The sequence below is a fragment of the Centrocercus urophasianus genome, unplaced genomic scaffold (assembly GCF_019232065.1).
Source record: "Centrocercus urophasianus isolate 14NV4802_14NV808 unplaced genomic scaffold, USGS_Curo_1.0 seq_23, whole genome shotgun sequence".
NCBI classification, from domain to species: Eukaryota; Metazoa; Chordata; class Aves; order Galliformes; family Phasianidae; genus Centrocercus; species Centrocercus urophasianus.
In genome coordinates this window covers 4,479,565-4,507,197 of record NW_024884789.1, presented here as the reverse complement: position 1 = coordinate 4,507,197, position 27,633 = coordinate 4,479,565, and the positions used below count along the sequence as shown (strand labels likewise).

The 27,633-nt window shown below is 39.0% G+C and overlaps 2 long non-coding RNA genes across 7 annotated transcripts in view; both read right to left on the bottom strand.

Moving 5' to 3' along the window:
* Positions 1 to 1,099: 1,099 nt before the first annotated feature.
* Positions 1,100 to 3,657, bottom strand: LOC122163425. Its single transcript, XR_006169910.1, has 3 exons — positions 3,540 to 3,657; positions 2,146 to 2,341; positions 1,100 to 1,857 (listed from the first exon to the last, which is right to left on the bottom strand). It is a non-coding gene; the product is annotated as an uncharacterized LOC122163425 (long non-coding RNA).
* A 3,063-nt stretch (positions 3,658 to 6,720) lies between these two features.
* LOC122163423 overlaps positions 6,721 to 27,633 on the bottom strand; it is a 267,157-nt gene continuing 246,244 nt past the window's right edge. For 3 of the 6 annotated variants that reach the window (XR_006169904.1, XR_006169902.1, XR_006169906.1), the window contains exons 6-10: positions 19,719 to 19,933; positions 12,246 to 12,520; positions 9,301 to 9,361; positions 8,303 to 8,650; positions 6,721 to 7,067 (exon numbers count right to left, since the gene is read on the bottom strand). This is a non-coding gene — a long non-coding RNA (uncharacterized LOC122163423). Of the gene's footprint in view, positions 7,068 to 8,302; positions 8,651 to 9,300; positions 9,362 to 12,245; positions 12,521 to 14,398; positions 14,484 to 19,718; positions 19,934 to 27,633 lie in introns of all 6 variants that reach the window. The other 3 variants (XR_006169905.1, XR_006169903.1, XR_006169907.1) reach the window with 3 other exon arrangements.

Genomic DNA, 27,633 nt, shown 5'->3' with positions numbered 1-27,633 from the left:
TGGAGGGGGCTGGTTTTATTGTTTTCATTTTTGAGGGGTTGTTTTATGAAGATATCTTCAACATTTCTGCATGTGCTATTGTGTTGTTGTGTGGCTGGAGTGAGAAAGAAGTGATGGGAAAAAACATATTTTAAACTATAGCCATCCTGTGGGCCAATCCTGTCTTGCTTAATTGACTAATTTCATTTGCAAAAGGGACCGAAGGGGCAAATTCAGACTAGAATTTCTGTGCAGTCACTCTATCCCTTTATAAATTACTTTCTATTGCATTTTCCTCCAGAGTAAACTCGGATTTAAAAAAGGAGAAGGAAGTAAAAGGAAATTCTCTCATTCTATCTCTGACCCTAAAAATCACATATTGAGCACACTTTCCTCAGCCTAAAAGTCTCTTTGATTTCAAATAACATCACTGTTTCTGGGTAAAGTAAAACATACTTTGGCCCAGAGACTTGCTTCTGAGCAAAGGGCTCCATCAGTGTGGCAGGCTTTAGGACTGGCTTCTCACAGGAGTAGCACTTCTGAAATGCCATTTCACACCAGCTGGGGATCTGCTTCTTAAGAACAAAGGAAGCAAGTTACAGCTAGTCTCCGAAGGCAGACTAGCTGGCATTTCCTCCCACGTGTGCCTCGACCAAGTCAAAAATAGCTGCTGTTCAGGAGACATCACACACAGATGAGGATTCAAACCATTCTCAAAAGGAGGATGCTGCTTTACCCAAAACTGTTTCTCTGAGAACACCGATGCACCACAGTTCTGACTTGAACAGGCCAGATGAGAGAAAATGTGGATCTCCAAGTACTTCAGATTTTATAGGACATCTCCCAGTTGAATGTCTGCAGTTGTTAGCTCATGGGATAAAAAGCTTGTGAAGCTGCATTCTTGCAGCCAGATGGGATATAGGACTTTCTTCCCTCAACTGAGTACCTTGCATTTCAAATCCTGTCTAGGTAAATTACCTTTCCAGGGCTGGATATTTCCTTTTTGTAGATTCCTTGGAAGTAACCTTCAGGGAACTGACTAACTTCTTAATGGCTTGGTCAGACAAGAAGGAAGGAAACTTGCACTGGTCCAGCGGGAGGCACCACTTCAGGCAGTCAGCATCCTGCAATTCTTCCAAGTCGGTGAATCACAGCAGTTTAACTCTCTTTCAAGGGCAAACTTCTTCCTTTCAGATAGGGCCAAGGTAGCAAAGACAAGACCTAAAATAGTTTCAGCCAGCACTGGACTTTGAAAACAATTTCAAAGAATCTCTGTCTATGGCTAGGAAGGAGTCCAGCCTTGGTCTAGAAGAGCTGAATAAAGTATATCTCTTTGAGTGTAAAATCTGGAAAATAAGGACCTATTCAAAAAAAAGAAAAATAAGCCACAAGATTTATTTAATATCTCCATGTAAGAAAATGCTCAAATAACAAGGCTTGCTTTTTCTTTTTGTTGCTGGAAAATAGAAATAGTCTTGATACCTGCCTAATTTCCTTTTATTATATTGAAATTAAAAGCATCTACACACCTTGCTACAAAGAAAGTTCACACTAGTGCCTTAATCAACAGGGCCATGGCTCCAGGGGCTGTTGCATGCTTTTCTTTACAGAACAGTGCTTCACCTCCTCACTCACATGAGTTCACATTTACATTTTGCTGTAGATTCTCTCGGTTTCCAGTTCAGAGCTATGCTTTTCCAGGTTAACTATAGCCTCCAGACCTTTTGTGAAGCTAATGTTGTCTAGTGGCCAGGCATTCACAATAGGGCGTTCTATCCATCTGGATCTGGATCTAGTAGAAGAAAATAGCTGTGTGTTCCAGCATTTCTTCAAGTTCCTCAAAGGATTTTTGAACATCGTAGTGGACCAAACAGATTTCTATAAAAAATAAGATAAATATAATGGGAATAAATTCAAATAAAGATCAAGTGATATGTGCTTAGAGTTGCTATTCACACGTCAAAACTAGAAGAAAAAGGCGTCAGTTTAGTCCGACCTTCACATAAGAGGCAATGGCTAAGATCACTCTAGTGTCTCTGGTAATAATATTGGCAAGCAGTAGCCAAAGAGACAAACCTTGTCCTTAGATCAACCTTTTGTTCGGCTGTTTGGTTGGTTTTCTTAATCAGAATGTTTCTCCTGAGATAAAATCCACATTCTTCTTACCTTGACTAGTTATATTATGTGATAAAGTTCCATAAAAGCTTTTTCTTTCTTCCCTAGATTCCAGTGATAACTCCCAAGTAACTGACTCAAAAAAGTTGGGCTTCGTTCCTGGCAAAACCACTGCGAAGCAGGAGCTTCTTATACAAAAAATGTTTGCAAATGAATTATGAGAGAAGCTCAGGAATAATAGAGCTACCTAGAAAGAAAGACGAATATTGGGTTAAAACTTAGATGACTGAATCAATTTCCTTCAATATATTATAGGTAATATCAATTAATAAAATCAAAAGATTATTAAGAGTCTAATATACTTCCCAACGTTTATGTGGTTTGTATAACCTTTTGCAGCTTAGACCATCTCAGCAGTAAAATTAGAGAAGTTTCACTAAAAAACTGAGCTGCCCAGTATTCAAACACTACACCACTGTTTCACAGAATGCAACAGAAAAGGCAAGCTGTGCATTAAAAGAAAATAAAGAAATGGTTGACATCAGAAACATTTTTCTGTAGCAGTGTTCATATGAAATTGAAATAACTATTCAAGATAAATGGCTAATCTTCATACATATGGCCCTTGCTAGAATTAAAATTTATTCTATATGAGCAGAACGAGATTTTTCATTCTTTTAAATAATTGTTTAAAAAACATTCAGGTCCAAATTACGGATGTCAAGCCTACGAAACGTTATTTTTAAGCATCAAGCTGTTTTCTTTTACTTAGAGAGAAGCCAAGGAATAAATTGCTAAATATAGTTTATATGTTGGAAACAGTGACACAACCTTAATTCTCTTCGTGCTGTAAAATATGTGACTTTAAATATAAATTTTACAGAACAGTATTTTTCTCAACAGAGATTTCATTTCACTGAGTGAATCACATTAATAACACTTAGCTTATATAGTGCTTTTCATCTGTGGATCCACCAGCACTTTACAAAACGTAAATTCATTACCAATATTTTACAGAGATGCAATAAAGGGATTTGCTGAAGGTTACGCAGTGAGTTAGTAACACAGCTGCTGAAGGAATAGTCCCAAAAACTTGCTCCTTACCTATTAGAACACAGTGACCTGAGCATTAATTGGTTTTTTGCTCTTCTTTCAGCATGTCACTGTAAAAACGCCCTGAGAATTTATTATGGTGAAGTAAACCTCATGCAGCACATTGTGATCCAGTCACCTAATATTTGTTCGCCATATTTATCCTTGTGCTGTCTACACAGACAACTGAGAAAGCTAGGTGTGAAACGTCCATACACAGAACAGTCCCTGCCAAAGGAAACTTACACTCAAACAAGACCAGGAGTGAAAAAATAGAGATATACATGACACTGAGCATTTAGCAGCTGTCCTACTGAGTCTGGTTTACCTATTTAAATTTTTTTGTGAGTTACCTTGGTAGTGAGTGGCTTGGTGGAAATGACAAGAGGAAGGAATTCATCTGGAATGAAAGGATGAATGTAGGAATACCATACAATAGAAGAATTGCCCAGAACGGTCTAAATTTTTTTATCTGTGGTAGAAAAAAAAAAAATCAAGTCTTTGGGCGCTCTTCTAAATTGTCATGGTTTAAGAGTTAGTCTGGCCTCTGCAAACTCAAATGACACCGGTGTAAATTTGGAGGAAGTATTTCATTTAGTAGAGTCACACTGGATTTGCGTGGATGCAAGTGGGAACAAAATCTGTCTGAAGAACCAGCAAGCCTAAGCACTTGCAGCAGTTCCCAGAATTCTTGAAAAGTTTTCTGACACTTCATTTGCATCATACCTCCCTTTAGCAACACAATAAAATCCAACATATCATACCCCTCACAGATGTGGAGTAGTGTGGCTCTTCTTAAATAGAATTAATTAGACTATTGATTCACAGCAGCTGAAAATCCAGCCCCCCATTCTACAGCACATGTCAATGTTATTGCTCAAACAATAAGATTTGCTTAACAAAAATATAACTCTGGTCTTTTCAGGTATCACTGATACTTGATTGTTTCGAGTATTGGCTTTCTGACAGGGTTTGGAATGAAGCCATTTTTATTAATTTAGTTATTTTTGCTGATATAAAAGGTCGTCTATCATGTTAATGATGTATCGGTCTGTGGTACCACCGAACAATAATTACAGAATGTTCCTAATAGTAAATCATTTGTCACAATCAGAGCTCACTACAACAACCTTTTGTTGAGCAATAGAATACATTAGGTGAATAGCAATACACCTTTATGCTTACCAATTAAAGGATCCCACACACACAGAATTTACATGAACTTTAGAATGAAGTATCATGAATTATGACTGCTGCTTACAAAATCTAGCTAGGTATAGAACTTGCTGCTAATTTTTAACTTGTCAAATCATTTGTATGTATCTTTTCAAGTATAATTGGAACTGCAGACAGATTTCCCAGTCTGTCAAATCAGAAGTGTTTGGAAAATTTCAGAGAATCAAGGACTTTGAAAATAGACACAAATAAATATTTAAAAGACCAGCTAATCTATTCAGAATGCAAATATGTCCTGTCACTCTATTACTCCATTTAGATCATGATATTTTTTTTTTTTTTCTTTTTTCTGGTTTTATCCGTTTGGTAAAAACTGCAAAAAGATTTTGGTTTAGGAAAGAGGTCTGCAATCTCTAAAGACAGGTAGCACTTGAAGGTTAGCTGTGAAGGGTAATTTGGTCGCATCCCACAAGTGTGTCCCTTTTAATTTCCAGCTGCTGAATATCATTAGCATTCAGCAATAAACCAGAGCAGAAATTTTAGTACTTTCTGATACTCACGGAGTTGCCACATGGAACTGGTTCATGAACTAATTCACATAAAAATGGTTATCAAACCAGAAATGAACTTCAGAATTTCTGGATTTGAAAACTCCTTCTGCGTTGGCTTTTGGGCCCAGATTTGGTAGGTTCAATGACTGTGTGATTTTCTTTACCCCCATCATACCTCATAGATGGGTAAGACCATAACTGTCACTAGTGTTATGCCTATTAAGAGACAATAAATTCTAGACTATTGAGCCCAGTAGTGTCTAAACTGGATTGATTAAGCCAAACCTGAAAACTGATCTTTTTGGTTCATTCTCAAGCTATTTCTTGTGACCATGAGATTAAGATAGTGTAGACTTGCCAGAACACCAGGAGACACCCCACTCCCTCCACAATACTCTCCCAGTGTCAGGCACAAGTCACGTGAAAGTCTCATGAGACCATCCATCCTCTCTGGAACTTGAACCCCATCCCACAGCTACAAGATCCTTGCACAGCTTGAACCAGGATCTGTCATCAACTGATACTTTTCCACAATGAACTGTTGCACCTTCCATCCCATAGGAGAAGTGACACAGTCAGTGGCGCACACACACACAAAAGAAAAAAATAAACGAGCTGCCAAATCAGTGCTGTACTCCACCCATATGCCTCAATTATCTCTCCCAGGCCTCTGCAACACCACACACCACATCAGGAGCAGCAGAGGGACTACCAATGAGTAATTAAACCTCTTATTGCTTTGCACGGCTGAGTAGTTTTCATAACAGCACTGCACAAAACTTGAGATTCACAGATTTTTATATAAGCTCCTCAACATTTCTACTTGCCTCTCTCTCCTTTTTTAATTTCAACTGTTAGAATAAACTTTACTGTGAACTGCTGGGAATAAGAGGATTTGAGCAGGCAAATGCTAAGATGATTGTTCATTAAACCCAATGACTTTGAAACTGCCTCTGTGTCAATTAAAATAAAAACTGTCAAATGCTTTAAAAGAGCAGCTTTGTATAATAGGAACTCCGTTGAGTTTATTGGCAAAGAGAGCCATTCCAGGAGGTTATACAAAGGAAATAATATGTTGTACTTAGGAATGTCATCCCGGTCTCTCCTGATTCATCTTCAGAAAAGAAAACTGCATATAACATATATATCAACATTCATACGCATGCTTGGTGGACAGCTAGAGAAAGAGGGTTTGGGGCCTTTTACTTTTGTTTTTCCAGCTTTTTTTTTTTTTTTTCCCAAGCTAACAATTAGGATTGTCAACTTAGAAACCACCGGGTTTTGTTTTGTTATGGTTTTAACTGGATGCAGATTTAACACTTCGTATAACTTAAAAATGCCATTTTGTTACAGTAGCCAACCAATACGACAGGGGATCTTCACGCCTGCGTGTCAAGTGTCAAACGTAAAACAGCTGTAAAATGGGACAATAAAAAGCGTGTTACTGTAGAATTCTGACAGCCCCTGCACTTGGCAATTAGAGAACCTTCATAACAATTATCAAAATTGAAATCAGATTGAAGAAGCAAATGTGGGAGAGTAGAATGGTCGTGATGGAAGTGTCTTCCTTCTGTAAACACCCTTCTTCTCTGTCTTGTGACTACACGTGCATGTGCTGTGGCCATCTCTGGACAATGAGAAAACATAAGCAAAGGAAAGAAACCAAGTTTCTCTGAAACAAATGATGTTGAGTCCTCAAGAGGGCAGTGACGAGAAGGGAGGGGGGAAAAGCTTGCAAAAAAAAAATTAGAAAATTCAAATGTCTCTCCCCCCTTACTCACACACACTACCCACCCCTCACCGTGTTCTGTCCAGAAGAAAAATCCCTCAGCCACAATGGTTGTTTTTATTAAATTCTCCTCAATAAAAAGCTCAGGCAGGATTTATTAGGTACTCAGGGCGGACGTTTAGTATTTCGCCAGTTATTAAGTGAAAATCAATAGAAAGCAAAGAAAATGGAAGTCACTGCACTGTTAGCACGCTGTTGTCGCCCAGATATTATGTCGGCTGTCTTGTAGATTCATGACAGACGAAAGCGGCCGGGAGAGAACTCTTTCTGCTTACATTGCAGGAGCCAAAGTGGGGTTATTCATTAGATCAGGCAGCTGGCCAGATGGATTTCCAGTTCAGTTTTACCATTTATCTTAAAAACGCCTGTATCGAGTGAGAAAGAACACTGATATTATGTGATATCGATGGCAGCTTTATGTATCTAAATCAGGATTTATTGTTATTTTGTTCTGAAGACCTTTTTTTCTCAAGAAATACCATTTCACTGGAAGAAAATAATAGCTAAAACCTTGTCAAAGATAACCTTTCATGTTGTTCGTGCACCGCTGGCTGTAAAACAAATAGAACCCAGGGTATAAATAGGTTTAACCACATCCTTACAAATCATTCCCTTTAGGATATTCTTACTCTTTTTTTTTTTTAATTGTACAAATGTGGGTTTTGGTCATTAGTTGTTTTTCCTGCCAGTAATTTAGTTATAAATAACGTCAGCATTTGTTTTAATTGCATTAAAAAACACTAGAAGCTGTATGTCTCTGGAATGCCAGAGCAGAAGGTTTTTTTTCAGTGGGTGGGTTTGGGGAGGCATTTTTTCTGAGTTTTTTTGCCTTCTGCTTTTTTTTTTTTTTAAGCTTCTCTCTCTGTTACCAAACTTTTCACCCAGATCATCACAACAGAAGCAACAACAGCTGTTCTACCATAAAAAAATGTGTTTTTAAGAGAGAAGACCAGATCTCTGAAAGAGATTAGCTCCTGCTTAGGCATCTATAGGAAAAGTACAGCATTTCAGAAGTTCTCAACGTTCAGAAAGTTCCATTTTCTCCAGATCATGTAATTCTTTTGCACTCAGGATGGATTTATTCCTGCCCTAATCAGGAACATCGTGCTGCTCAGCACGAAGGCCTGCACGGCCTTGGGCTGCAGCCTCAAAGCACCATTTCTCTCACAGATGTGCAATCAAAAGGGCTGCAGCATGAAATGTGTTTTACCTTCCTCAAACACCAGGGGCTTATTTTGAACCACATACAAATAGACACAGAATTCAGTAATCTCTGCCTCTGAAATGGTTGGTAGGTTTTCTTTGGAGGAACAGTGCAGACATGCCATAGTTAGATGGTGCCAATCCTAGCATACATCACCACATGTTTTTTGTTCACAGATAAACCTCTGCAATCAATAATCCAATACCACAGGCATCAAGAATAGAATAAATTCAAACACATGAAATGATATAGAAATTAGTTGTGAGAGGTGAGGATAGGATGGGTATCCTTTAAGGTAACGACAATGAAGATGTGGTTTAGTGGGCATCTATGATTGCCCACAGACTGAACTGAAAACTCCCAATGGGACGTGAAGAATGTTGAGAGCTCACTTACCTCTGTGGCTCAGAGTATTTTTGTGTACAAATACTTTTATTGTCCTTTCCCTCCTCTGAGCACTCTGATCAAGCTGTAGATGTCCCTGTTCATTGCAGATGAGTTGGACTAGATGGCCTTTAAGGGTCCTTTCCAACTGAAACCATGCCATGCTTTTATGATTTTGATTCTGAGTGAGCCATGAGTTCAATCCATCCAGATCCACTTCCAACCACTTCAGTATCATCCAGGCTATCTTGACCAGCCTGTGTCCCTGCCAGGATCTCTTTAAAATGTGTTCGCTATGACTCAAGCAGCAATCTCAAACCACAGCTCTTAGTCAGTCACCCTTCAAAGGTTGTGAAGACTCTGGAGCACCGGAAAAATTAAAAAAGCCACTTTGAACCAAACACATACAAGAGAACTAACAAAGTTGTAAATAACATCACAACCCTGGCAGGAAGAAGCAGAATGCATTGCTTTATGTTTTTGGCTGGTTGTTTTCTGGTTTTTTTCTTTTGTCTTTTCCTTCTGAGAGTGTCAGCTTGTCACCATTTCAGTGACACACTGGACAGTTTCCCCCCAGCTGAAATATTTTTCTAGGATCTTTGAGTTTTTAGATTCCCTTTGAATCCACTGTACCACAGGAAGAGGAAACCATTGTATCTAGGATGGAGTCACAAATGCATGCTCTTCCCCTACCAATAGCTCAGCTATTGTTATCCTGCAAAATCCTTTGATTTAGCACCAAAACTTGGCCACCCCCACTGCAGTTGCTCAAAGAAGTAGCAGCAAAAGCAAATGATTTTTCCCAGCCACAAAGTCTGCAGGGTGGAGAGAGCTTTTAATTTCTGTGCATGTTAATTTTTCAGTTTGGTAAGTTTCACTCTTGCTAGAACGTCTCTCTGAGTCACTTACAGACAAACCAAATGTGGTGAAAATCAAGGGCTAATGAAGGACCCTTAAACTCTCTGAATTGGTGAACATTCAGTCAAATTATTTTTAAAATAATATTTTACCTGACAAATCACATGCAATTCTCCGGATTCACCCAGAGCCATTTACAAGATGCAGGACTACCTGAAAACAAACAAAGGAAACAAGAATTTACTTTGCTAGATACTTGCATATAATTTGCCAGAGACCCTGGCTGATAAATAGACACAGATGAGACCTGAACCCCATGTCTGAGGTGGAAGTTGTGCAGCAGTTACAATGGCTTTAGGTTTTATATAGCTATAGGTACTGTTCTGATGCAACTCTGGAAAATGTTTCTTAGTTTACTTTTATTCATCATAATTCAAAATACATTTCTAATCAATGAACTTCCACATAAAATAAAACTAAATCAACCAATTTATCTCTAGATAATGAAGAAAAATGAAGGTGTCTTTAAATCTCTGTTTTGCTTAATTTCTTTCAGGGACGTGAATGTGTGTCCCAGCTGAATTTAACAACTAGAAGACATCAGTTACTTTGTGATGGAAGCACAGAGCTATGCTTTTGAGCAAAGAGATGTGCAGTGGTCAAATAAATTCAGAGGTAATTTTTTGAATGTTCCACTGTTTTTTTTTCTTTTTTGGCTATGCATTTCCAGTGTCTTCCGGTAGTGGCTGTGTGTAATGAACTAATCTATTCTTTATCTCTTTCTCTCTCTCTCTCTTTTGTTTTTTAATTGACTTTTAAGATGCCATGTTTCTGATGAAGCTAAGGAAAATAGAACATATTCCATTTACTCCAGGGTGGAAAAGTTGTCCTATTCTGGAAGGGTCTTACATATACATTTTCCCCAAAAAAAATAATTTTTAGCAGTTAAAAATGCAAAGCAGATTTTCCAGTATTCTACAGTTTCTTATGTCCTGATGTTAAGTCTGGTTCATCACCATGAGATGAGCAACCCCCAGGCTATGTCTTATTTCTTCATTCTGATGCCATCTTCGGTACTCTATCTTCGTCTGTCCTTCTCACACATGCACCTCGGCATTTTGTCAAAAAAAAACAAAAAAGAAAACAAAAAACAAAAAACAAACAAACAAACAAAAAAAAAAACAGATTTACACTCAAAACTCCACCAAGTGACTCTTGTAGTCTGTACAGTGTTGGACAGAGTTTTCCACTTCAGTCCCAGGGCAGAGAAAAGAAACGGCATTTCTCCAAGTAGAACTCAAAACTTACATCAAGTTTTCTTTCCTTTGCTCCACCTTCTCCAAGACAGTTTTCTCAGTGAAAAAATTACCAAAAATACTAACACCTGATTTGATTAAATCAAGACTGGCTTTCCTTTTTTTTTTTTTTTTTTTTTTTTTTTGGAGAATTGTTAATAAAATCACACTTCTAAAAAACCAGGACGGAATGTAAATGCTGCACTAATTTAATTACACTTTGGCGCTGGGAGACACTAATGTAAATATTCTGGTGAGTAGGCCTAAGACACTTGAAGTAATTACTTAAAGGCTTCCTTTCAAAGAATCTCCCCCTTTTTATTAAATGCCTTTTAACATTAGCACTTTCTTCCTGACAAATTAAATGAAATTTCATTACTCTCCCTGACTTAATGGCATGACGCTGCCTGCTGCAAGTGCAAGTTAACCCTCTCTGGACAGAAGACACAGCGTTGGTGTATTCTGGTTGTTTCTAGGTATCACCACACATCCTGGGCATCCTCCTGGCAGCCCATCATCATCCTCATTCTTGTCTACAAGTTTTGCTTTACACTCCATATTTCAGAGTGTCCCAGCTACTGGTTCATAGCTGCCTGCAGACCGGATCAACTGCTCAGAATGGGACGGTATCCAGCTCTTCAGTTACTCCAATTTCAGGAAAGCTCAGTTTGTGGCTGGGTGCTTAGCCTATAGGACTCTTAAGAGACATATCCATAAAATTCAAATACTTTATGAAGCCTTTTTGTAGAATTAATAGAGATCTTATACCAGATTTATACTTGTTTTGATTATTTAGCCTGGTAGCCCACGATTGCAACATTTCACAACAGTACAAGTTCAGGCACCTTTAGCACCAGTAGATTTTCACGTACTCACAAAGAGAATTGAGAGAGAAGTTATGTTACTAATCAATACTAGTGAGAGCAGATTTAATTTTTGATCAAAGTCCACTTGGCCAGTCCATTTTGTAACTTTTTTTTTCCCCTTTTTCATTGATTTCTTTTTAAATTAAATAAAAGTTGGGTCAGGTATCTCCTCTTTTATTTACATACCCACATAGCACACAAAAGTCCTATTAGACCAGCTTCTGGGCAAGGAAAATAGTGACAAACTGTACCATGCTGTTTACAGATTGTCGCCACAGCAATGGAAGCTTTTAAAACATCAATGAGAGCCAACGTTCATAAGCTGGCAAAGAAAGTGAAGGAGCAGCAAAGCAACAGTTCTCTGTGCATGAAGGGAACTGCATCTTTCATACATCTCCCAGCATCACTCCTAGTATCCTGGCAGGTCGGGGCTCTCTTGGTCCTCTGATGGATTCACCACTGGAAGCTGTAAAGCTTTACCTCCCAGACAACTTCCAATACTGCCAGGCTACCACTGCAGTAGCTGTTATATGTATGATTTTTCCTCTATCTTTCTTTTTCTTCTTCCATATCCCTATAATTTTGAGATTACCAAAGGACTGTTGTAAAGTTAGCCAGCCACCAGATGTGCTTCACGTTGACATTTCCTACATTGTGTTTTCCTTCTAATTCTTTATCTCCTGAATTGTTGTCACACTGGGTATTGCTGTGCGAGGAGAGGTACAAAGAAAAATATGGCCCTTCCTCGTAGGGTTTAGATGTTGCCTCCACATGGAGCTGATGGAGGGTAAATGGCTTCAGCTGATCATCACTGCCACCTCCCCAGCTGACGTCTCTCAGGCAGGATAAATGCAAAGCCAGCAAGTTAGCACTGTTTCATCCCAGCTGAGAATCTGGCCTTACATATAAATAAGGAAAAAAGTTCTGCTGCCATACCCAAATCAATCCTGTCCTGTCCATTGAAGCTGCCAGCAGCAGAGGAAATGTATGCTAGTTTTAATAATGGCTTTAAAAAGTTATTTGATGAAAAATTACTTCTGGGTCTGCCTCTTCTGAGCATGCTTCACCCATAGTACATAAGTTACTGGTGCCAAGTTCCATCTTGTCACAGATGTCCTTTTTCAGAATGCGGAGTTTTTGGGAAAGAAAAAAGGGCCTTGCAAACTCAAGTTCACATGGAAGATTTTTTTTGGCAGAGTCCATAGGTCAACCTATAAAGAAAGAAAATATCTCTGTTTTCTTCTGCAGACTTATCAGATTTTGAAAAGAGAGCTTTCTCCTCTTGTGAGGTCCAGGTAAAAGTTCACCCATTCCCTGGCTGCTTGCTTCTGACAAACAAAAATTAAGGACCTGAAAATAACTATTTTATCTGAAAAAATGCTAAACATCCCAAAACAAACATTCAGCTGTGCCGCTGCCAAATTCCACAAGTAAGAGAGCTGCAGGCTGAGACAGCTCATGGCTCACTGGGGAATAATGGGTAAAGTTTGGCCAGCTGCCCCTTCCAGGCCTTCAGGGACACACAATCCAATTGCAGTGTCTTAGCGGATGTGAATTTCAAGGTTACACCTGGGTGTTCAAGGGCAGGGCCAAGTGTAATCGGCACTTAGATCATAGATTAATCTTATTTGCCATCTATTAGGTTTGATTCTTGCTTCCCGCTCTCCCTCCCTAAAGCCAGGATTATTGTGATAGTTTAAGATAATGGATTCTAACGGAAGAAAGGTCACGCAGGCATTGAGATTTGGAACCTTAAGATAATATGATTAATCTAAAAGCTTCTTTCTAAAAGGGGAGGGGACACTCTCATACATTTAATTGAGGGGAGAGAGTGAGAGAGAGGGATGGAATTAGCAACATGGAAGGAGGAGTGAAGGCTCCTACTTTTTGTCAACTGCAATTAATTAACACAGTAAGAAAGTACTTTTCATTCATTTTCAAGCTGATAAACTAGACCTGTTTTGGTTTTTTGTTTTTTGTTTTTTTTTTTATCCCTAAAAGTGATTATTATTCATTTTTTAATATTTTTATGGAAAATCATAAATTGCTAATAAACATGCATATTGATTTTCACAGCAGCATACATAACAAATGTAAACCATCTGGTGCACACTCAGATACATACGTACAAATTCATACCACTGAGGAATGGAAATTGCTATATAAATGAGATATTCTACTATCAGGTGCTTGGCCTTTATAGGTACTGTAAGAAAACCCTATAGTGGAGAAACGGATTGTAATAAGTTTATAGTAGTAGCCAAAATGTTCTGGGGACTGTAGAAAGAGACTCACTGTCCCAAAGAACCTGCAATGCTATATTGCTGTGCAGTATTACATAATAAAACCTTTCCTTAGTTATTTATACTGCCTGAGATTATCAGATAAAGGAATTTGTGAACAAAGAAATGGTCTCTTTGTTATTTATGCTGTTTATTTGCTTTAGAATTTGGATAACCAAACATAAAATAATCAAATCATATCCTTATGGTTTGCACATGTCATTCCAATACCACAGGAATTATAAAAAACATTTTTGAGAAATGTCTGTCATATATCTATTTCATTTTTAAATCATAAAAATATCTCTCTTAAGATTTATAAACAACCACCAAACAGCAATAAATATTTTACAGGCCCAAATCAAAATTGTTATTAACAGCCCTTTAAATATGATGAGCCTGGCCACCCACTGACTAACAATAACAAAATGCAAATAATTTTAGCTGACTCCTGGCTTTGATGTGTTTTGAGTGCCCAAGTTCAAATATCCCATCCTTTCTTTGCTGATCATGGGGATCACGGGGATCTTTTGCCAGTCCAAAAAAAAAAAAAAAAAAAAAGACATAATTACTTGAATACACGACAGTGATCCCACTATATTGGACTTCATGCAATCAAGTAAAAATCATAGTTTTATGGAAATAAATCAATAGACTTGGAGATGTCACATTATTTTCCTCTTGCAGTGAACAAGAGGGGGTTTATGTGGCTGGTTTCTGCTGGATGGATTTAGAAATTTTCAGTCATATCTTCCCTGAAGCTCTGTGGATCAGCCCCAGAATTCAAGCAGCCAAAAATGCACCCACTTGCTATTAGACCAGGTTCATTTCCCCACAGCTCACTTCTCATGGGATGCCTTTGTGGAGTAGAATCACACTGCAGCTCCTATCCCTGTGAGGATGTAGGGAGTTAGTATGCATCGCATGGAGCCTCTCATTTTAATCCTCTCTTTTTGTGACCAGTTTTGTCCCTTTTTACAACATATCCTCTCAGATCCTACGTGAAAAGAAGGGCAGAATTTCCTTTCTCCCTGACCTTGCAGTCTAACTAAGAAGTACTGGTGAGATTATTCCTAGAAACTCAAGAACCAAACCAAGTGTTACTGCTGCCGTGGCTGAAGGGTAATGTAATTAGAACTTGAGCTACGGCTGCTTAATACAACCTGTAATAATAATATATGTCTATCATCATTCAGAGCTATTCTAAGACTCAGAGCAGTATTAAAAGCCATAGGAAATAATTAGTAGTGAAGAGGAATCATGAGTTGCTGGGTGCAGCATTCACACAAGAACCAGCTGCAGATGGCTTTAAAAATGACTGTCTCCAACATATGCCATCACTGCAAGATCATCTATGGATAAGTTAATATAAGGAAAGATAAAATCTCAGGAATGGATTCAGCCATATATTAAGCTATATTATTCTGCGGATCACTGAGGTTAGGACATTAAGCTGAAGGAGGAGTGAGGGAGGATGGAGCACTTAAGAGCTAAAAGTAGGTATGCACAAGTCACTTGGTTGCTGCAGTTCTTACACACATTTTGTGAAAATGTGAGTATTTACCAGCTTATATTGCCCTGTAAAATGTTTTAGGATATCATGTAGAGCAGAAAATAGAGACAGATTCTCCAGAGAATTATAGCAGTGAGGGTGGCTGAAGCTGTTGGGAGAACGCGGATCTGCAGCTGCAGAGGGTTTCTATTTCTTTTGGAGAGGTGCTTAACAGGAATAGGTGAATTGCTCACAGCCATTAAGACAGACACACAGACCTGCTGAAAACTCAGAGTCCTTATGACATACTTTGCAAGGAGCCATATTAATTGTGCATAAAAATTGAGAGCCTCTGTGTTGTTCATTATGGTTCTAATTTCCCTCCACAGGAGTGTCATATTTTTGATGATACTTTATCTATGTTGTCATTACATCCCTCAGAGAACGTATTCAGAGGATAAATGCTGATTATAGAAAAATAAATACATGGCCTAATGGATGTTTAAATAAAAAAAATGATTGCTATATGAAAACATAAAAAGGTATAACTAAAAGTGAGGTATAATTAAACTGCACGAAATTCAGCAGTTTGGACTGAAGTGCACAATCCTATGAAACCTTGGCGAGGAAAGCCAGACATGTAAAAGCACAAGCTATGTCAAATGAATGTCAAATCCACAGGCAATTCTACTCGCTCTATGTATAAGTAAAGGCTCAGGCCCATCCTGTTTTGGCAGTACTTACAATTCTGTGGCTTTGAGGTATGAGGACTTCACTCATCTCCCTCAGAATCACGACCTGTGTTTCTAGAGGAAGGTGTTTCAGCAACTGACTCCAAGTTTCATGTTCAAACAGCGCCAAAGTTTTAAAAGAAAAATACTGAGATGTGTTTCCTTTTGCTTTCCCCCACATACAGTTTTTGTGGGAGTTATGACCCAGACATCTTCCCTGGGAGGTCACTTGGTTGAAGAACCATAAAGGGATTTTTGCTGCGACGTTCAGCAGAAGTCCTGCCTCAGTAGAGCAGCATCAGCAAAACCACAGACAGCATTTTCCTCTTGATAAACAAGGTAAAAATACTTCCCATGGTAGGTGTCCTTTAATACTACCCAGAAATTAACACCCAATGAGTGTTAATACTGGGTACTTTGTCATTCTCACCCTCAGATCTAATTTTTTTTTTCCCATAAAGGCCTAACATGCATGCAGCTGCTAAATAGATATCAAAACTAGAAAAGATTTCAAGATGGAAATTATTGAAACAAATTATAGAACTTATTATTTAAAAAAAAAAAAAAAAAAAAGTGAAATACAAAATAAACAATGTTCTCTGTCTGGAATAGGCTTTTCCCTCTCCTTTAAATCTACAGGGTGATCCGTAGTCCGAAACACTGTGGACTGCACAGACATCTACAGGCTCTCTATGGAAGATCTCTTTGTTACCCACCACAGACTAGAGGTGTATGTGGAAGCGCTGGTCCCCATTTCTTCTCCATTCCCATAGAACTGAGTCTTTAAAAACTGCTGTCATGAGAAAACTGCCTGGATACTTTCAATCAACACAGCAGATTATGTTTTAGCAGAATATTTCTTCACTCTTCCCTCATTCAGCCGCTGGGCCTTGTGTATGTTATTCACCTTCTTGGAAGTAGTTGTCAGTTCTTTTGAGCTTCTCCAGAGAAAAAGCCTCTGCCTAATATATGATGTGCTTATTCATCCCAGACGTAGGGCATATCATTCTCAAATGACTGACAAGCGTTCTAAAATGAAGAGAGCTCCAAGTGTGCTCTAATAGTGATGGGAAGCATTTCTAGTCAAACATAAAGCAAATTAATGTGAGCCCCCACTGCACCTTTAATCTGGAAATGTCATAAAGTAATAAGCAGAGTGACCCCGGCAATGTCTAAGGTTGGATTTCAATAGATTTACATCTTAAAGGGCAACTACATATTTTTAAGTAGTCGGGGCCCAAATGCAGAGCCTCTCTTCCACCACTGCAAATCTGGAGGGACTCTGCTGACTTCAGGTACCACGGATATCAGAAGATGATCTTATTTTATAAGCTTTCATGATAATAATGCTCATCCCTAAATCAGCCACCAGCTTCCCCACCAAAGAAATTTTAATCCTTTCAATCTCTTTCATTATCTTAAGAAGGGGCAGACTCTAGCTCCTCATGTCTCATTTCAAACTAGTTTCATTAGAAGTATATTTAATTAACGCAGCCTTTTGATTAGCATTCAGAATGAAAAGCTGTTTTGCACAGCTCCCAAATCAGAAAATTCAATAATACACATGAAAAGAAATAGGCCACAGGTCATATTCCAGCAAAGAAGTAGCAGTTTTCATCCAGAAATAGAGTATGAATCCAGAGCTTCCTATTACTGTAGTATCCAGGTAAGTAAATAATGAATATACATGGAAAATACTCAAAGCGATGACCTTTGAGAAAATTCTTAAACTTGATTTACCAACAAACAAACATATACATGTTGAGGGAACTGGTCATCCATCTCTTTTCTCCATCAATCTTATTTCGAACCCTCTTTCTACCTCCTTAACACCTAATTAAGATAGAGGAGAGCAAGAAACCCTGACTAGATTCAATATTCTTCAAGCTAATTAGGATGCCTAAAGGGGTGAACATTGATGATGAAGACCAAGTGGCAGTAAGTTTCTTCTCAAAGCTCTGCAGTACAGAGTTCAGTAAAGCTGAGGTCCTCTGTTAATGTCTGCTCCCATCCTGGTGATCCAGCTGCACGTTACATGGAGCCATCCCTGACTGTACGACATGACATCGGAAAAAATCTCTTCTGGCCACACTTGGGTGTGTTTTCTTTTTCCTAAAGGAAAGCCAGCATGATTTAATGTGGATGCACCTGTGGCGCGGGTGACCAAAGCCTAGGAGCAAAACGAGGAGCCAAGCAAAATGACAGCATTGCCTCACAGTTCCATTTCCTGCAAAAGCAGAGCTTGGCTGTAAGAAGTATCCCATGTTCGGAGAACGTAAACTAAGGAAGCATTAAAAGGCTAATACAATTCAACGATTTACACCAAGATTTCATGTTGAAGACATCTATTTTGTTCTATGCTAGGGGAAAAAAAAGCATTTTTTGCATTAATCCCCTACTCTACTTGCCATTTTCCCTAAAACACAGAAAATTATCAAGATTGAAAAAGGGAAGAAAGGCATTGAGTAGCAGACATATCATTGTGTTTGTGTGCTTTCACTCAATATAGGATTACATTTCATTTTAAATCACTCCAGGTTTTGGAAAAAGAGAAAAATAAAAGGAAGAAAAAGGAAAAGACACTGGGGTAATAGGCTTTTCCCTAGGGGTTCCAAATAAAGACGATTTTACAATATTCAAATAGGTATGTCAACCAGGTATGGTTTTGCCTCTTGAAATTCCAGTCACTAGTACCACTCCAGCAAGGAGGCTGAAAGATAAAGGTGTGCAAAAGCATCAGCAGGAGACAGCAGGGAAGGGAAGACGGATCCTTTGGATCATCAGCCACAGGCTGGCAATGTAGCCCTGAGGCTGTTGCGAAGCACCCAGTGTTCAGAAGCATCAGGCACAGCTCCTGTTTAAACTAGCAGGATTGGCAAGAGCCACACACCTCGGGAGGGATGGGGAAGTCAGGCTCTGAAATGTTATGGCTTCCCCCAGTGTAAAACGGGGTTAATCATACATCCTTAACTCACAGGGGTGTTGTGAAGATTGATCAGTTAATGTTTGTACAGAGCTTTGGAAATGTAAAGTGCTATATAAATGCTAAGGATTATTATGTTCCACTCTTTCTCTGCAGCTGAACCCTTTGGGGAAAAGCAAGAAAAATCTATTAAAAAGTGCGACTTGCATTTTATATCTCTGATTCTTTTTCTCTACCTTGATGCTTTTAGTAACTTGGGTGAAGGTAGGGGGTGGTGGAAATCTTCAAAATGGGTTTGAGGGCTCACATTCTGATTCCTTTACCAGTCTCCCTCACCAGTAGCCAACCTCATTTTCATTCATACATATTTAAGGTGAGATCTGACATCCTTTACAATACATACATATACCTGCAGTTAGTATCTGGGTCCAAACAAGATTTTCTAAGGCACAGTTTGTCCCTAATCTATTCTCTTTCATGTCAGCAAGGCCATAGATCTCATCAGCTAGATCTGCTTTGGCTTTATCTTCCCCCAGGAATTGGCCATTGGATGATTAGCCTGGCATGTAAGCTAGTCCATCCCTACCACGAGGTTAAGGAACACGTTTCACCCTGTGAGAAGAGGTGTTTCGCTCCCGCTGACTCACATCTCTGGGCCCTGAGTGCAAGTTCCATGAGTAGAAGATACCACCAGAAGATATTCTTAATTGTGGAAAGAAACAAAGTGCATGAAGGGAATTTCACCCATCGAGTGTCCTCTCATGCAAGATAATACAACTATATCCAAAGAAACCTTCTCCTAGAAATGAAGCTCCCACCTGCCATATAAAAGCTTTAAACCATACAAACATAGAGTGACAATAGAAGTGCCTTAGTTGTGCAATCACTCTGGGCACAGCCTACAAGAGGGATGACTCTTTCCTAGAGGTCTCCCACACCAAAGATTCATCACTGCACTCATCTTCATACATAGAGAATCACCTCATCCTCTCCCAGCCATCCTGCCACTTTCAATTGGACTTTTAATACACTGAAACCAGTGGAAAGATGTCTGTCGGTCATCAGTGATGGTAACCCCTTTAGATGCAAAGCTGATTAAGTTGCTTGTGATCGCACAAGGATTCGATGCTAAACATGAGCAGCTGGCACTCACACGCACGCACCAGCCCAGGGCAGTTCACATCAAGCTGCATCTCCTGAAAAGAAAAGGAAGAGGAAAGCAAGACACAGGATAAGCATTTCCGAATTAGAAAAGTATCAGGGTGGGGAATTAAACTTTCATTTGCAACAGTAATTAAAACAGAGGATTTACAAAATACAAAAATAAAGAAATTTAAAGAAAGACCAAACTGCAATACAAATAGTCTCAATAATACACTTTGTCTCATACTGATGTCACTGCAACAAGGTTTTAATAAAGCAATGGACCTTTCTTTTAAGCTATACCTCCTCTCAACTAAATTCCTCTGCAAGTAAAAGCTTTATTATCTCCAATTTCTTGGCAGCCACTGGAGGAAAGGTCACTTAATAAAGTGCATTTATTCCTCATTGCAGAAAAACAATATGTCATCCCTGTGTTCATTATTTACCAAATTGTCGTCATTTTTTTTCTTCACCTGCTAGGCTTTTGGCTATAAAAATAAATAATATTATAAAACGAAGCCAGATATTTTCAGGCAGCATCAGAATTTGTCAAACCAACTCAGTTCACAGAGAGTAAAAGAGAATGAAAATCAGAGTGATGGTGCTAAATGATTCATCTTCAGGAAAAGATATACAGTTAGAAATGCAGACGGGGAGAGGACTGACTTTAAATACACTGGGAGTCATAAACTGTGAGTGCAAGCGCTGATAATAGCTCAAAATGCATGATAGATACAGGCTAGAAAAAAAGAATTAAAAAAGGAGAAGTAAAAAAGAAATAAAGTATTGCATCATTCTAGTATTTTCTAATCCTGTGATAATGAGGCACTTGCCCAGAACAAAATTCAGATCAGAATCTTGTTAAGGACCAGAGTCTATATTTTCAATTAACCTAACAACTCACTGAAAATACTGAAGTTTTAAATCTCCAAGTTGATTACAGATTGCAGGATCTTTGCAGACAGTACGTAAGAGAACAAACACTCAACAGGTTTCAGGACACAAGCTCTCAGGCACTTAAAATAAAAAACAACTTTTATATGTTACAGATCTGTACATTCAACTTTGTAGTCCTCATCACAGCGTTTTCCAACCCCAGCCTCTCTGTTTCACCTGCGTATATCCCCAGTCTTGAGAAGAATTAAGCGAGGATGATGTTTAAAATATTACATATTGCAGCACTGGTTTTTTTTTTCTGCTAACATTTGAATTTTTATCCCCAGCATTTTTCAAGCAACTCTAGACAGATCTAATAGAATATGTGCCTACCACATCTGTGACTTTTTAATTTGTGTATGTTGCATCCTACTTCTCTCCATCTGCTTGTTGTCTTTAAGCTATGATGGTGCAGCAAGTCTTACACGAGCGGATGATGAGGGGTTGGAGTCTGTCTGCCTACATTCCCTTTCCAAATCGGTCCCCTGAAAACATATATGTCCCTCTGTCCTTCCCAGTGACAAGATGTAGGCACTAAGATCTGGGGCTGGGGTGAGATTTTGTGACAACAAGGCATAATTTAAAATAGAATCCCTGCGTTGCAGATGTAAGTGCAATAAAAGGGCCTTACCTGGAGGCACCGTGAATTTCTATTTTGGTTTTAAACAGTTGGGCTGGAAAAACCCTGCTTCTGCATATAACATATCTACCTCCAGGCTATGTGGTGTAGGTGGAAGTTTTGGTTGCATCTACAGTGTAAAACCAAGCCCTTAGGGGGTTAATATGCCATCTTGAATAACTCCTTTGGTTGAAGTTTATTAAATCCAGCCAGCAGACTGTCTGATTGCTAATAGGATTTCCAGTGTAATATCTCCTTGTAAACAAAATGCTGCACTTATCTGCTGGACATCTACGTTGCACGCATATGTGTGTGTGTGTGTGCGCGTGCGTAGCCCTTTGGATCTCTCCTCTGCATTTATTAAACATCAAGAAATAATCCTCTCATGGTGCAGCCAAAAATAAAATGTGAAAACTCTTTAAAGCAGCCTGTAGGAGGCAAAGCAAATCCCCATAAAGAGCAGGTCCTTGGAGTAAAATGGAAGTTCTTCAGAAAGCACGTAAAGACTTTTTGCCTTTTATCCATACAGGGAGCAGTGTTATCTTTCTTTCCCCTCCATCCACCCTTTCCTCTTCTCCCTGCATCCCACAAATACACATAGATTTGTTCTGCCATTTGATCTTGCGTCTTGTGCCCCATGCCCCTTTCACATCACAGTCACCAGTGCCACTCTGAAGTGTGCTCACTCTGTCACCATCACACAGCCAGCATTATCAAGCACTTTTATTCTCAGAAGGGCGACCATCACTTCTGACCACTACAACATTTGCAGGGCGTCCTGTGTTAAGTTGTAGTGTGCAGGATTTCTTTAAGCTGCCATGGAAACTAGCACTAATGCTTTATCGTAACAGAGATAGAAGACAACTGGATTGCTTACTTTTTCCAATTTTCTTTCATTTCACTATGCATTTTCATGAGCCTGTTTTCTGTATTTACATTCTCTCTGGTTCCAGTAGAACAAATTACCTGCATAAGTTGATCTGATCGAGATATGTTGTATTATCAGATAATAATCTCTAATATGTCACTGCCATCTCAAGTCTGTGTATTTGAAATAGAAACCAGTAATGTGAAAATCCTCTGTCCCAATCTTGCTGCAAGACTTACAACATCTAAATCCACAATTACAAAACTAGAACACTCATGCGATACTATCAGCATTAGCTAGTGATACAACCACACATGTCACTTGCTTGTTCATAGGTAACTTCATACAATTTTTCTCTGTCTCTTCCCAAATACTCTTACGGTAAGGGTGAGTCTACAACACAAACAAGCAGCAGCAGCAATCATAGTCATGGCGATACCCTGGAAGGAGGTAGTCAAGGGGGCTGTTGGTGCTTCTAATCAAGAATTTTTTCTCTCCACATCTCAAGGCTCTGTGTTGACGGCAGTTGTAGTAGAGAGAACTTTATTCCCATAACTTCCAATTAAAGCATTTGAGCCTCAAGCATGAAAACTCTCAGAATTTAGCTCAACACTCAAAGCCAGCCAGGATGGAACAAACATCCAACAAACCAAAAAGTTTTTCTGCTATGATTCAGCCTTTTTTTTTTTTTTTTTTTGGTAGCCAACTAAAATTGTCTCTCAAGAAGTACTTCAGGAGTTTAAATTCACAGAGGTGAATACACAGAGATGCAAGTGCAATGAATTCCTCGCATCCAAAACCAGACACTTCGCAGTTTTGCTGGAAACCACATAGACAATACTGACATCACCTTTTCTTGCTCACAGGTAGCCATTTTGAGGTCTTTCTTGTACATATGAGCAAGCGAACCCAAATTCTGACAGCAGAATTGAGGCATACACTCTAACTATTCAGCACATTCCTTGGTTGCCAACTCATAATGACAAATTATACAGAGACAGCAGGAGTTCCCAATCTTAGCCTAGAAACACACAAGCATTATTATTATTTAAAAAAAAGCAAATAAGACTACCAAATAATAGCAAACCTCACTTATCAAATGGCTAATATTATCTCATTCTGCAGTTTTAGCCAGCTCTCCCCAGCGACCTGCCAAATAAATACCATTCTTTGTTTCATCCAGATTGATCCTCAAATCAGTCTGCCCTCCACCCAGTTTCTATCTTCTGAGACACTAAATGTATCATTCCAGCACATTAGTGTAATTGCCTATAATAGAGATGTGCAGTTAGAGGTAATTTACATGCACATACGCCTAACAGTGCCCTCACATACTCATTGAGCGTAAGGGATGGCAGGTAGAACCTTGTGAATGAGTTAGATGAGCACTTCCTCATTATTATTCTCAATGTATTGCTTAAAAGAAAAAAAAAAATAAAAGGCATAAAACGACAAAACTGACGTCAACATCATCTCCATGCACTTCTGCAAGGTACCACATTTGCACAATCACTTTCAGTACAAGGACCAGCTTTGCTGACAGAACACCACAGAAGAGCTTCAGTGGTTAGTTCCATGGGTACAGGCCCTGCAGTTCATGGAAGCCTAAAATGATCAGAGTAAAGGCAACCTGAAGACTTCAGTAATGTCTGAACCTGATTGTCCGTCATGTACTTGCTCCAGCGTTCCTTACTCAGAAACAGAAGATTCAGTATATACCTGGAATGATTTTCTGCATAAAAATGCTCATAAAATCCTCCAAATACCCTCCTCAAGGTCTCCAGGTATAACAGAATCTACAGTCTGTCACAGACTGAAAATGTAGACAGGTAGAAACAGAAAATCTAGCATTTTAGGATGCAAATTTTTATATTTAGTTATTAATTCCACTGTCTCAATATCCTGTACTGCTTTTATATTTATAACGTGTAGCCTACTTCCTCTTCCCAGTTCTCCATGCGTTTTTTCTTTGGCACACTGGGCTCACTCTGACACACACATAATAATGCGGTATTCTGAGGCAAAGTAAAAAGTTAGTTCAGGAGCTGAAATCCCTGAATCCGATTTTAAACCTGACCAGATTTTACTTTTGATTTCACATAGAGCATTTACTCCATTGAGTCACAAGGCTGAAAATAAACCAAACCAAATAAACCAAATTTAAGATACGATTTTGAGCAGCTGAGGTTTCTCTTTTATACCTCGCTGAGTAATTTGCAATGTAAAACTTCTGTCATAGAAGATCTTCATTCAGTGATTTTTTTAATGGATCTTGCTATTCAGGAAGAAAGAAACCAAAAGCCTATCCTAGAAGAGGCGTAAGGCAGACTGCTTCTGCTGAGAACCCACTGGATTGTCAGGTGCTTTTCTAGCCAACCTTCAGAAAGTGTATGCCCAACATGATTTTAAGTCTTCCTTTGCATCACATCTTTAAACCCCATCCCCACCAGCAGTTCTCTTATGGCTGGATAATCTCTCTCTCACACTATAGAATGCCCCTTGAAGTGGGGAAGAAATCTTTGCAAAACATCCTTCAAACTCTACGGGAGGCTTTGGTGTCAATACACATCCTAAGCTAATTTCTTCTCCCTATTCCTGTAGGGACACTCCACGGAGGAGATGTTTTGGGCAAGACAGCTATGGCAGGGTTGTAGTCCCTGACTTGTCATCACAGGGAGATACTTCTATATACAGACCTAGTGAACGCATGATGGAATAGATTTTTTTTTTTCATGGCACAGATTTCATTTCATAAACTGAAATGCTTGTTAAGTAATCATTGACTATTAATCAGTATTAGTGGTATAAATGGATTGGACGGAGGCAAGCAAATTTACACACACTTAAACAAGAAGCTTCCTCAGGGACTTCCCTCTTCTTCTTTGTTCTCTAGCGACAGGTAACATTTTCTCTCTCTCTTGTAACTTCATCTTTATTGATTTTATAATAAACCACATGTTTCAATGATCAGCAATTTTTTCAGATACAATGATAATACTTTGCTCTTATAGAATAATATTTGGCACTCTTGGCTTCTTTCAGCCAAGTATCTCAAGCACTTTGCAAGCTTCACTTACTTAATGCAGATCAATTACAGGCAGCACCTCTTTTAATAACTCTGCTTTTCCTTCAAGGGAATTGCATTTGGCAAACTTGAATCACGGCTCAGTGTTAACATAAACACACAAATGATCCAGTGCAAACACAAACGACTTCCCTCGTTCACAAAAGGCAGCATGGCACATGGTATTAACCACTAATCCCAGCTTCTTTAGATTACTTTCCTTTTGGATTCCCCAGAAATGAAAATGTGCTCTGATTTTCCTTCCGTTATTTGTTGGGCTGGAGGAGCTGTCACCAGGAAGCCTGATTCTATTCCCACCTCTTCTCAAGTCAGCTGTCATCAAGGCCCTGACAAACTACACAGCTGAAGCAGGATACCTCAGCCTCTTCTTTCCCATAGTTGGGGTTTCTGGATAAAGAAGAACCACCACTGTTCTGCACATTATAAAACTTTTAGCAAGAGGCTAATGAAATGCAAAGCTTTCTATAAGACCAGCACTAGCCTTCCTATCAAATCATCTGAAATATTTATTTGCCCTCTTGAATAATTGATAGGGGCATCAGCTCTCCCGGTCAATTGATTTATTAAGGGACTGTTTGGAATTAAACAGCTTAAAGATATTAGATTTAGCAGCGACCTTGCTTGTTAGCATATTCATTTACCTACGGGAGCTCCCATTAGATATTGTTAATACATGACGTTCCCAGTCACGGCCTAGATCTCCTCAAATTGCATTAACACTGGGCTGTTTAGCCACAGAATAACAGGTTTGATTGAGTGCTTGGTCTTGGTGTAATTAGATTTCCCTAGAAAAGGGGGGGACTATTTTAATGCTGTGTGCGTTAAACTAGATATGTCATCAGCATTACTGTAATTGGCAAACAGGATCTTTGGAGACCTAGCTGTGTGTGAAGGTTTGTGTTTATGACTTGTCCTGCTATTGGCATAGATGCCATATAAAAGCCCTGCTCGCCTGCATACACACAACACTGATAGAAAGAAAGTACCTGGCCTCTTTAATAAGCATCTCTTTTGAAATCAGTAGAATATTCTATACTAAATAATGGGATCAATTCATTGTTAGTTAAATCTGCCAATTATTCCTCTGTCTGAAAAGGTCACGAGTCTGGTTGATCCATGACGAAAAAGTACTGTGTGTTTGCCCATGTGCTCATCCTATGGAGCTGTGAGATGTACACAGTGAGATGACTTCCCCTCCAGTGCAACTCTTTGACTTGTCAACACTGAAAACTTATTGGAGAATACTTTCACATTCGTCCTGCTGCAGTTTTACATTACTTCCACTAGGGCACATCTCCACTCATTTCAATTATTCCAGCATTTCAAATATTCCAGTAAAACAACATAGCAGTGAAACGAACACTTCATTTTTAATTACACACACCTTGCTATAATTAAAAATGCACACAGGTATCAAATGCATGCCACCCATGTCTAACTGTAGGCTTCCTCGGGGTCAAATTATTCCTTCAGAAGCACGTGCATGAAATTGCCATTGGCTTCTGTGCCAAATCTCCATTATAAGCATACCTGCAATTCTGTGATGTGTGCTGGACATCTCGTTAGCAGGAACACTTGGAAACACCAGACAGAGGTCAGGGAAGAAGAGCAAAAATCATAGGGCATGGGGAATTGTCATAAAACTGGAGAAAGCAAAGGAATTTGCTGTGACTTAGAAAGGCCGAAACAGAGAAGCACGGTTAGAAGATGTACTCATCTGGTCTGTAAAGTTCAGAGTTCTCAGCGTGGTCAATGGAAGCATTGTTTCCATCACCAGTTTGACTATAAAGATTTAGGATGGCTCATGAAAACACAGTTGTTCACAGTCAATTCAGGGAGCTAACAATGAGCTTGTGTTTCAGTAAGTTTGGAAACTACCGATGCAGTTACTAGGAACACAGAATTTACTTATTTATAGGAACACACACACATACATGACAACAGCTTGTTAGGTAGAACTTGTAACTAAAGTTACAGGTCAGGAGTCCAGACAGAGGACAGTGCCCTCACTAAAGGAACTTTTACCACTATAGAAAAAAAGGGAAAAAAATTGCCCCCTTCCCCCAGACAGCACTAGGAAAGGTCCTGAACAACATATCCAAACGTGAGATGAATCCACTGAAAATAAACCTTCAATATTGTTATCGCATTTTCCCTAATGTTGTGTTCTTTAATGAATAGATTTATTCTGCCACTTCAACAATTGATGAATCCAGCCTTCTTTTTTTATTTTTTTATTTTTTTT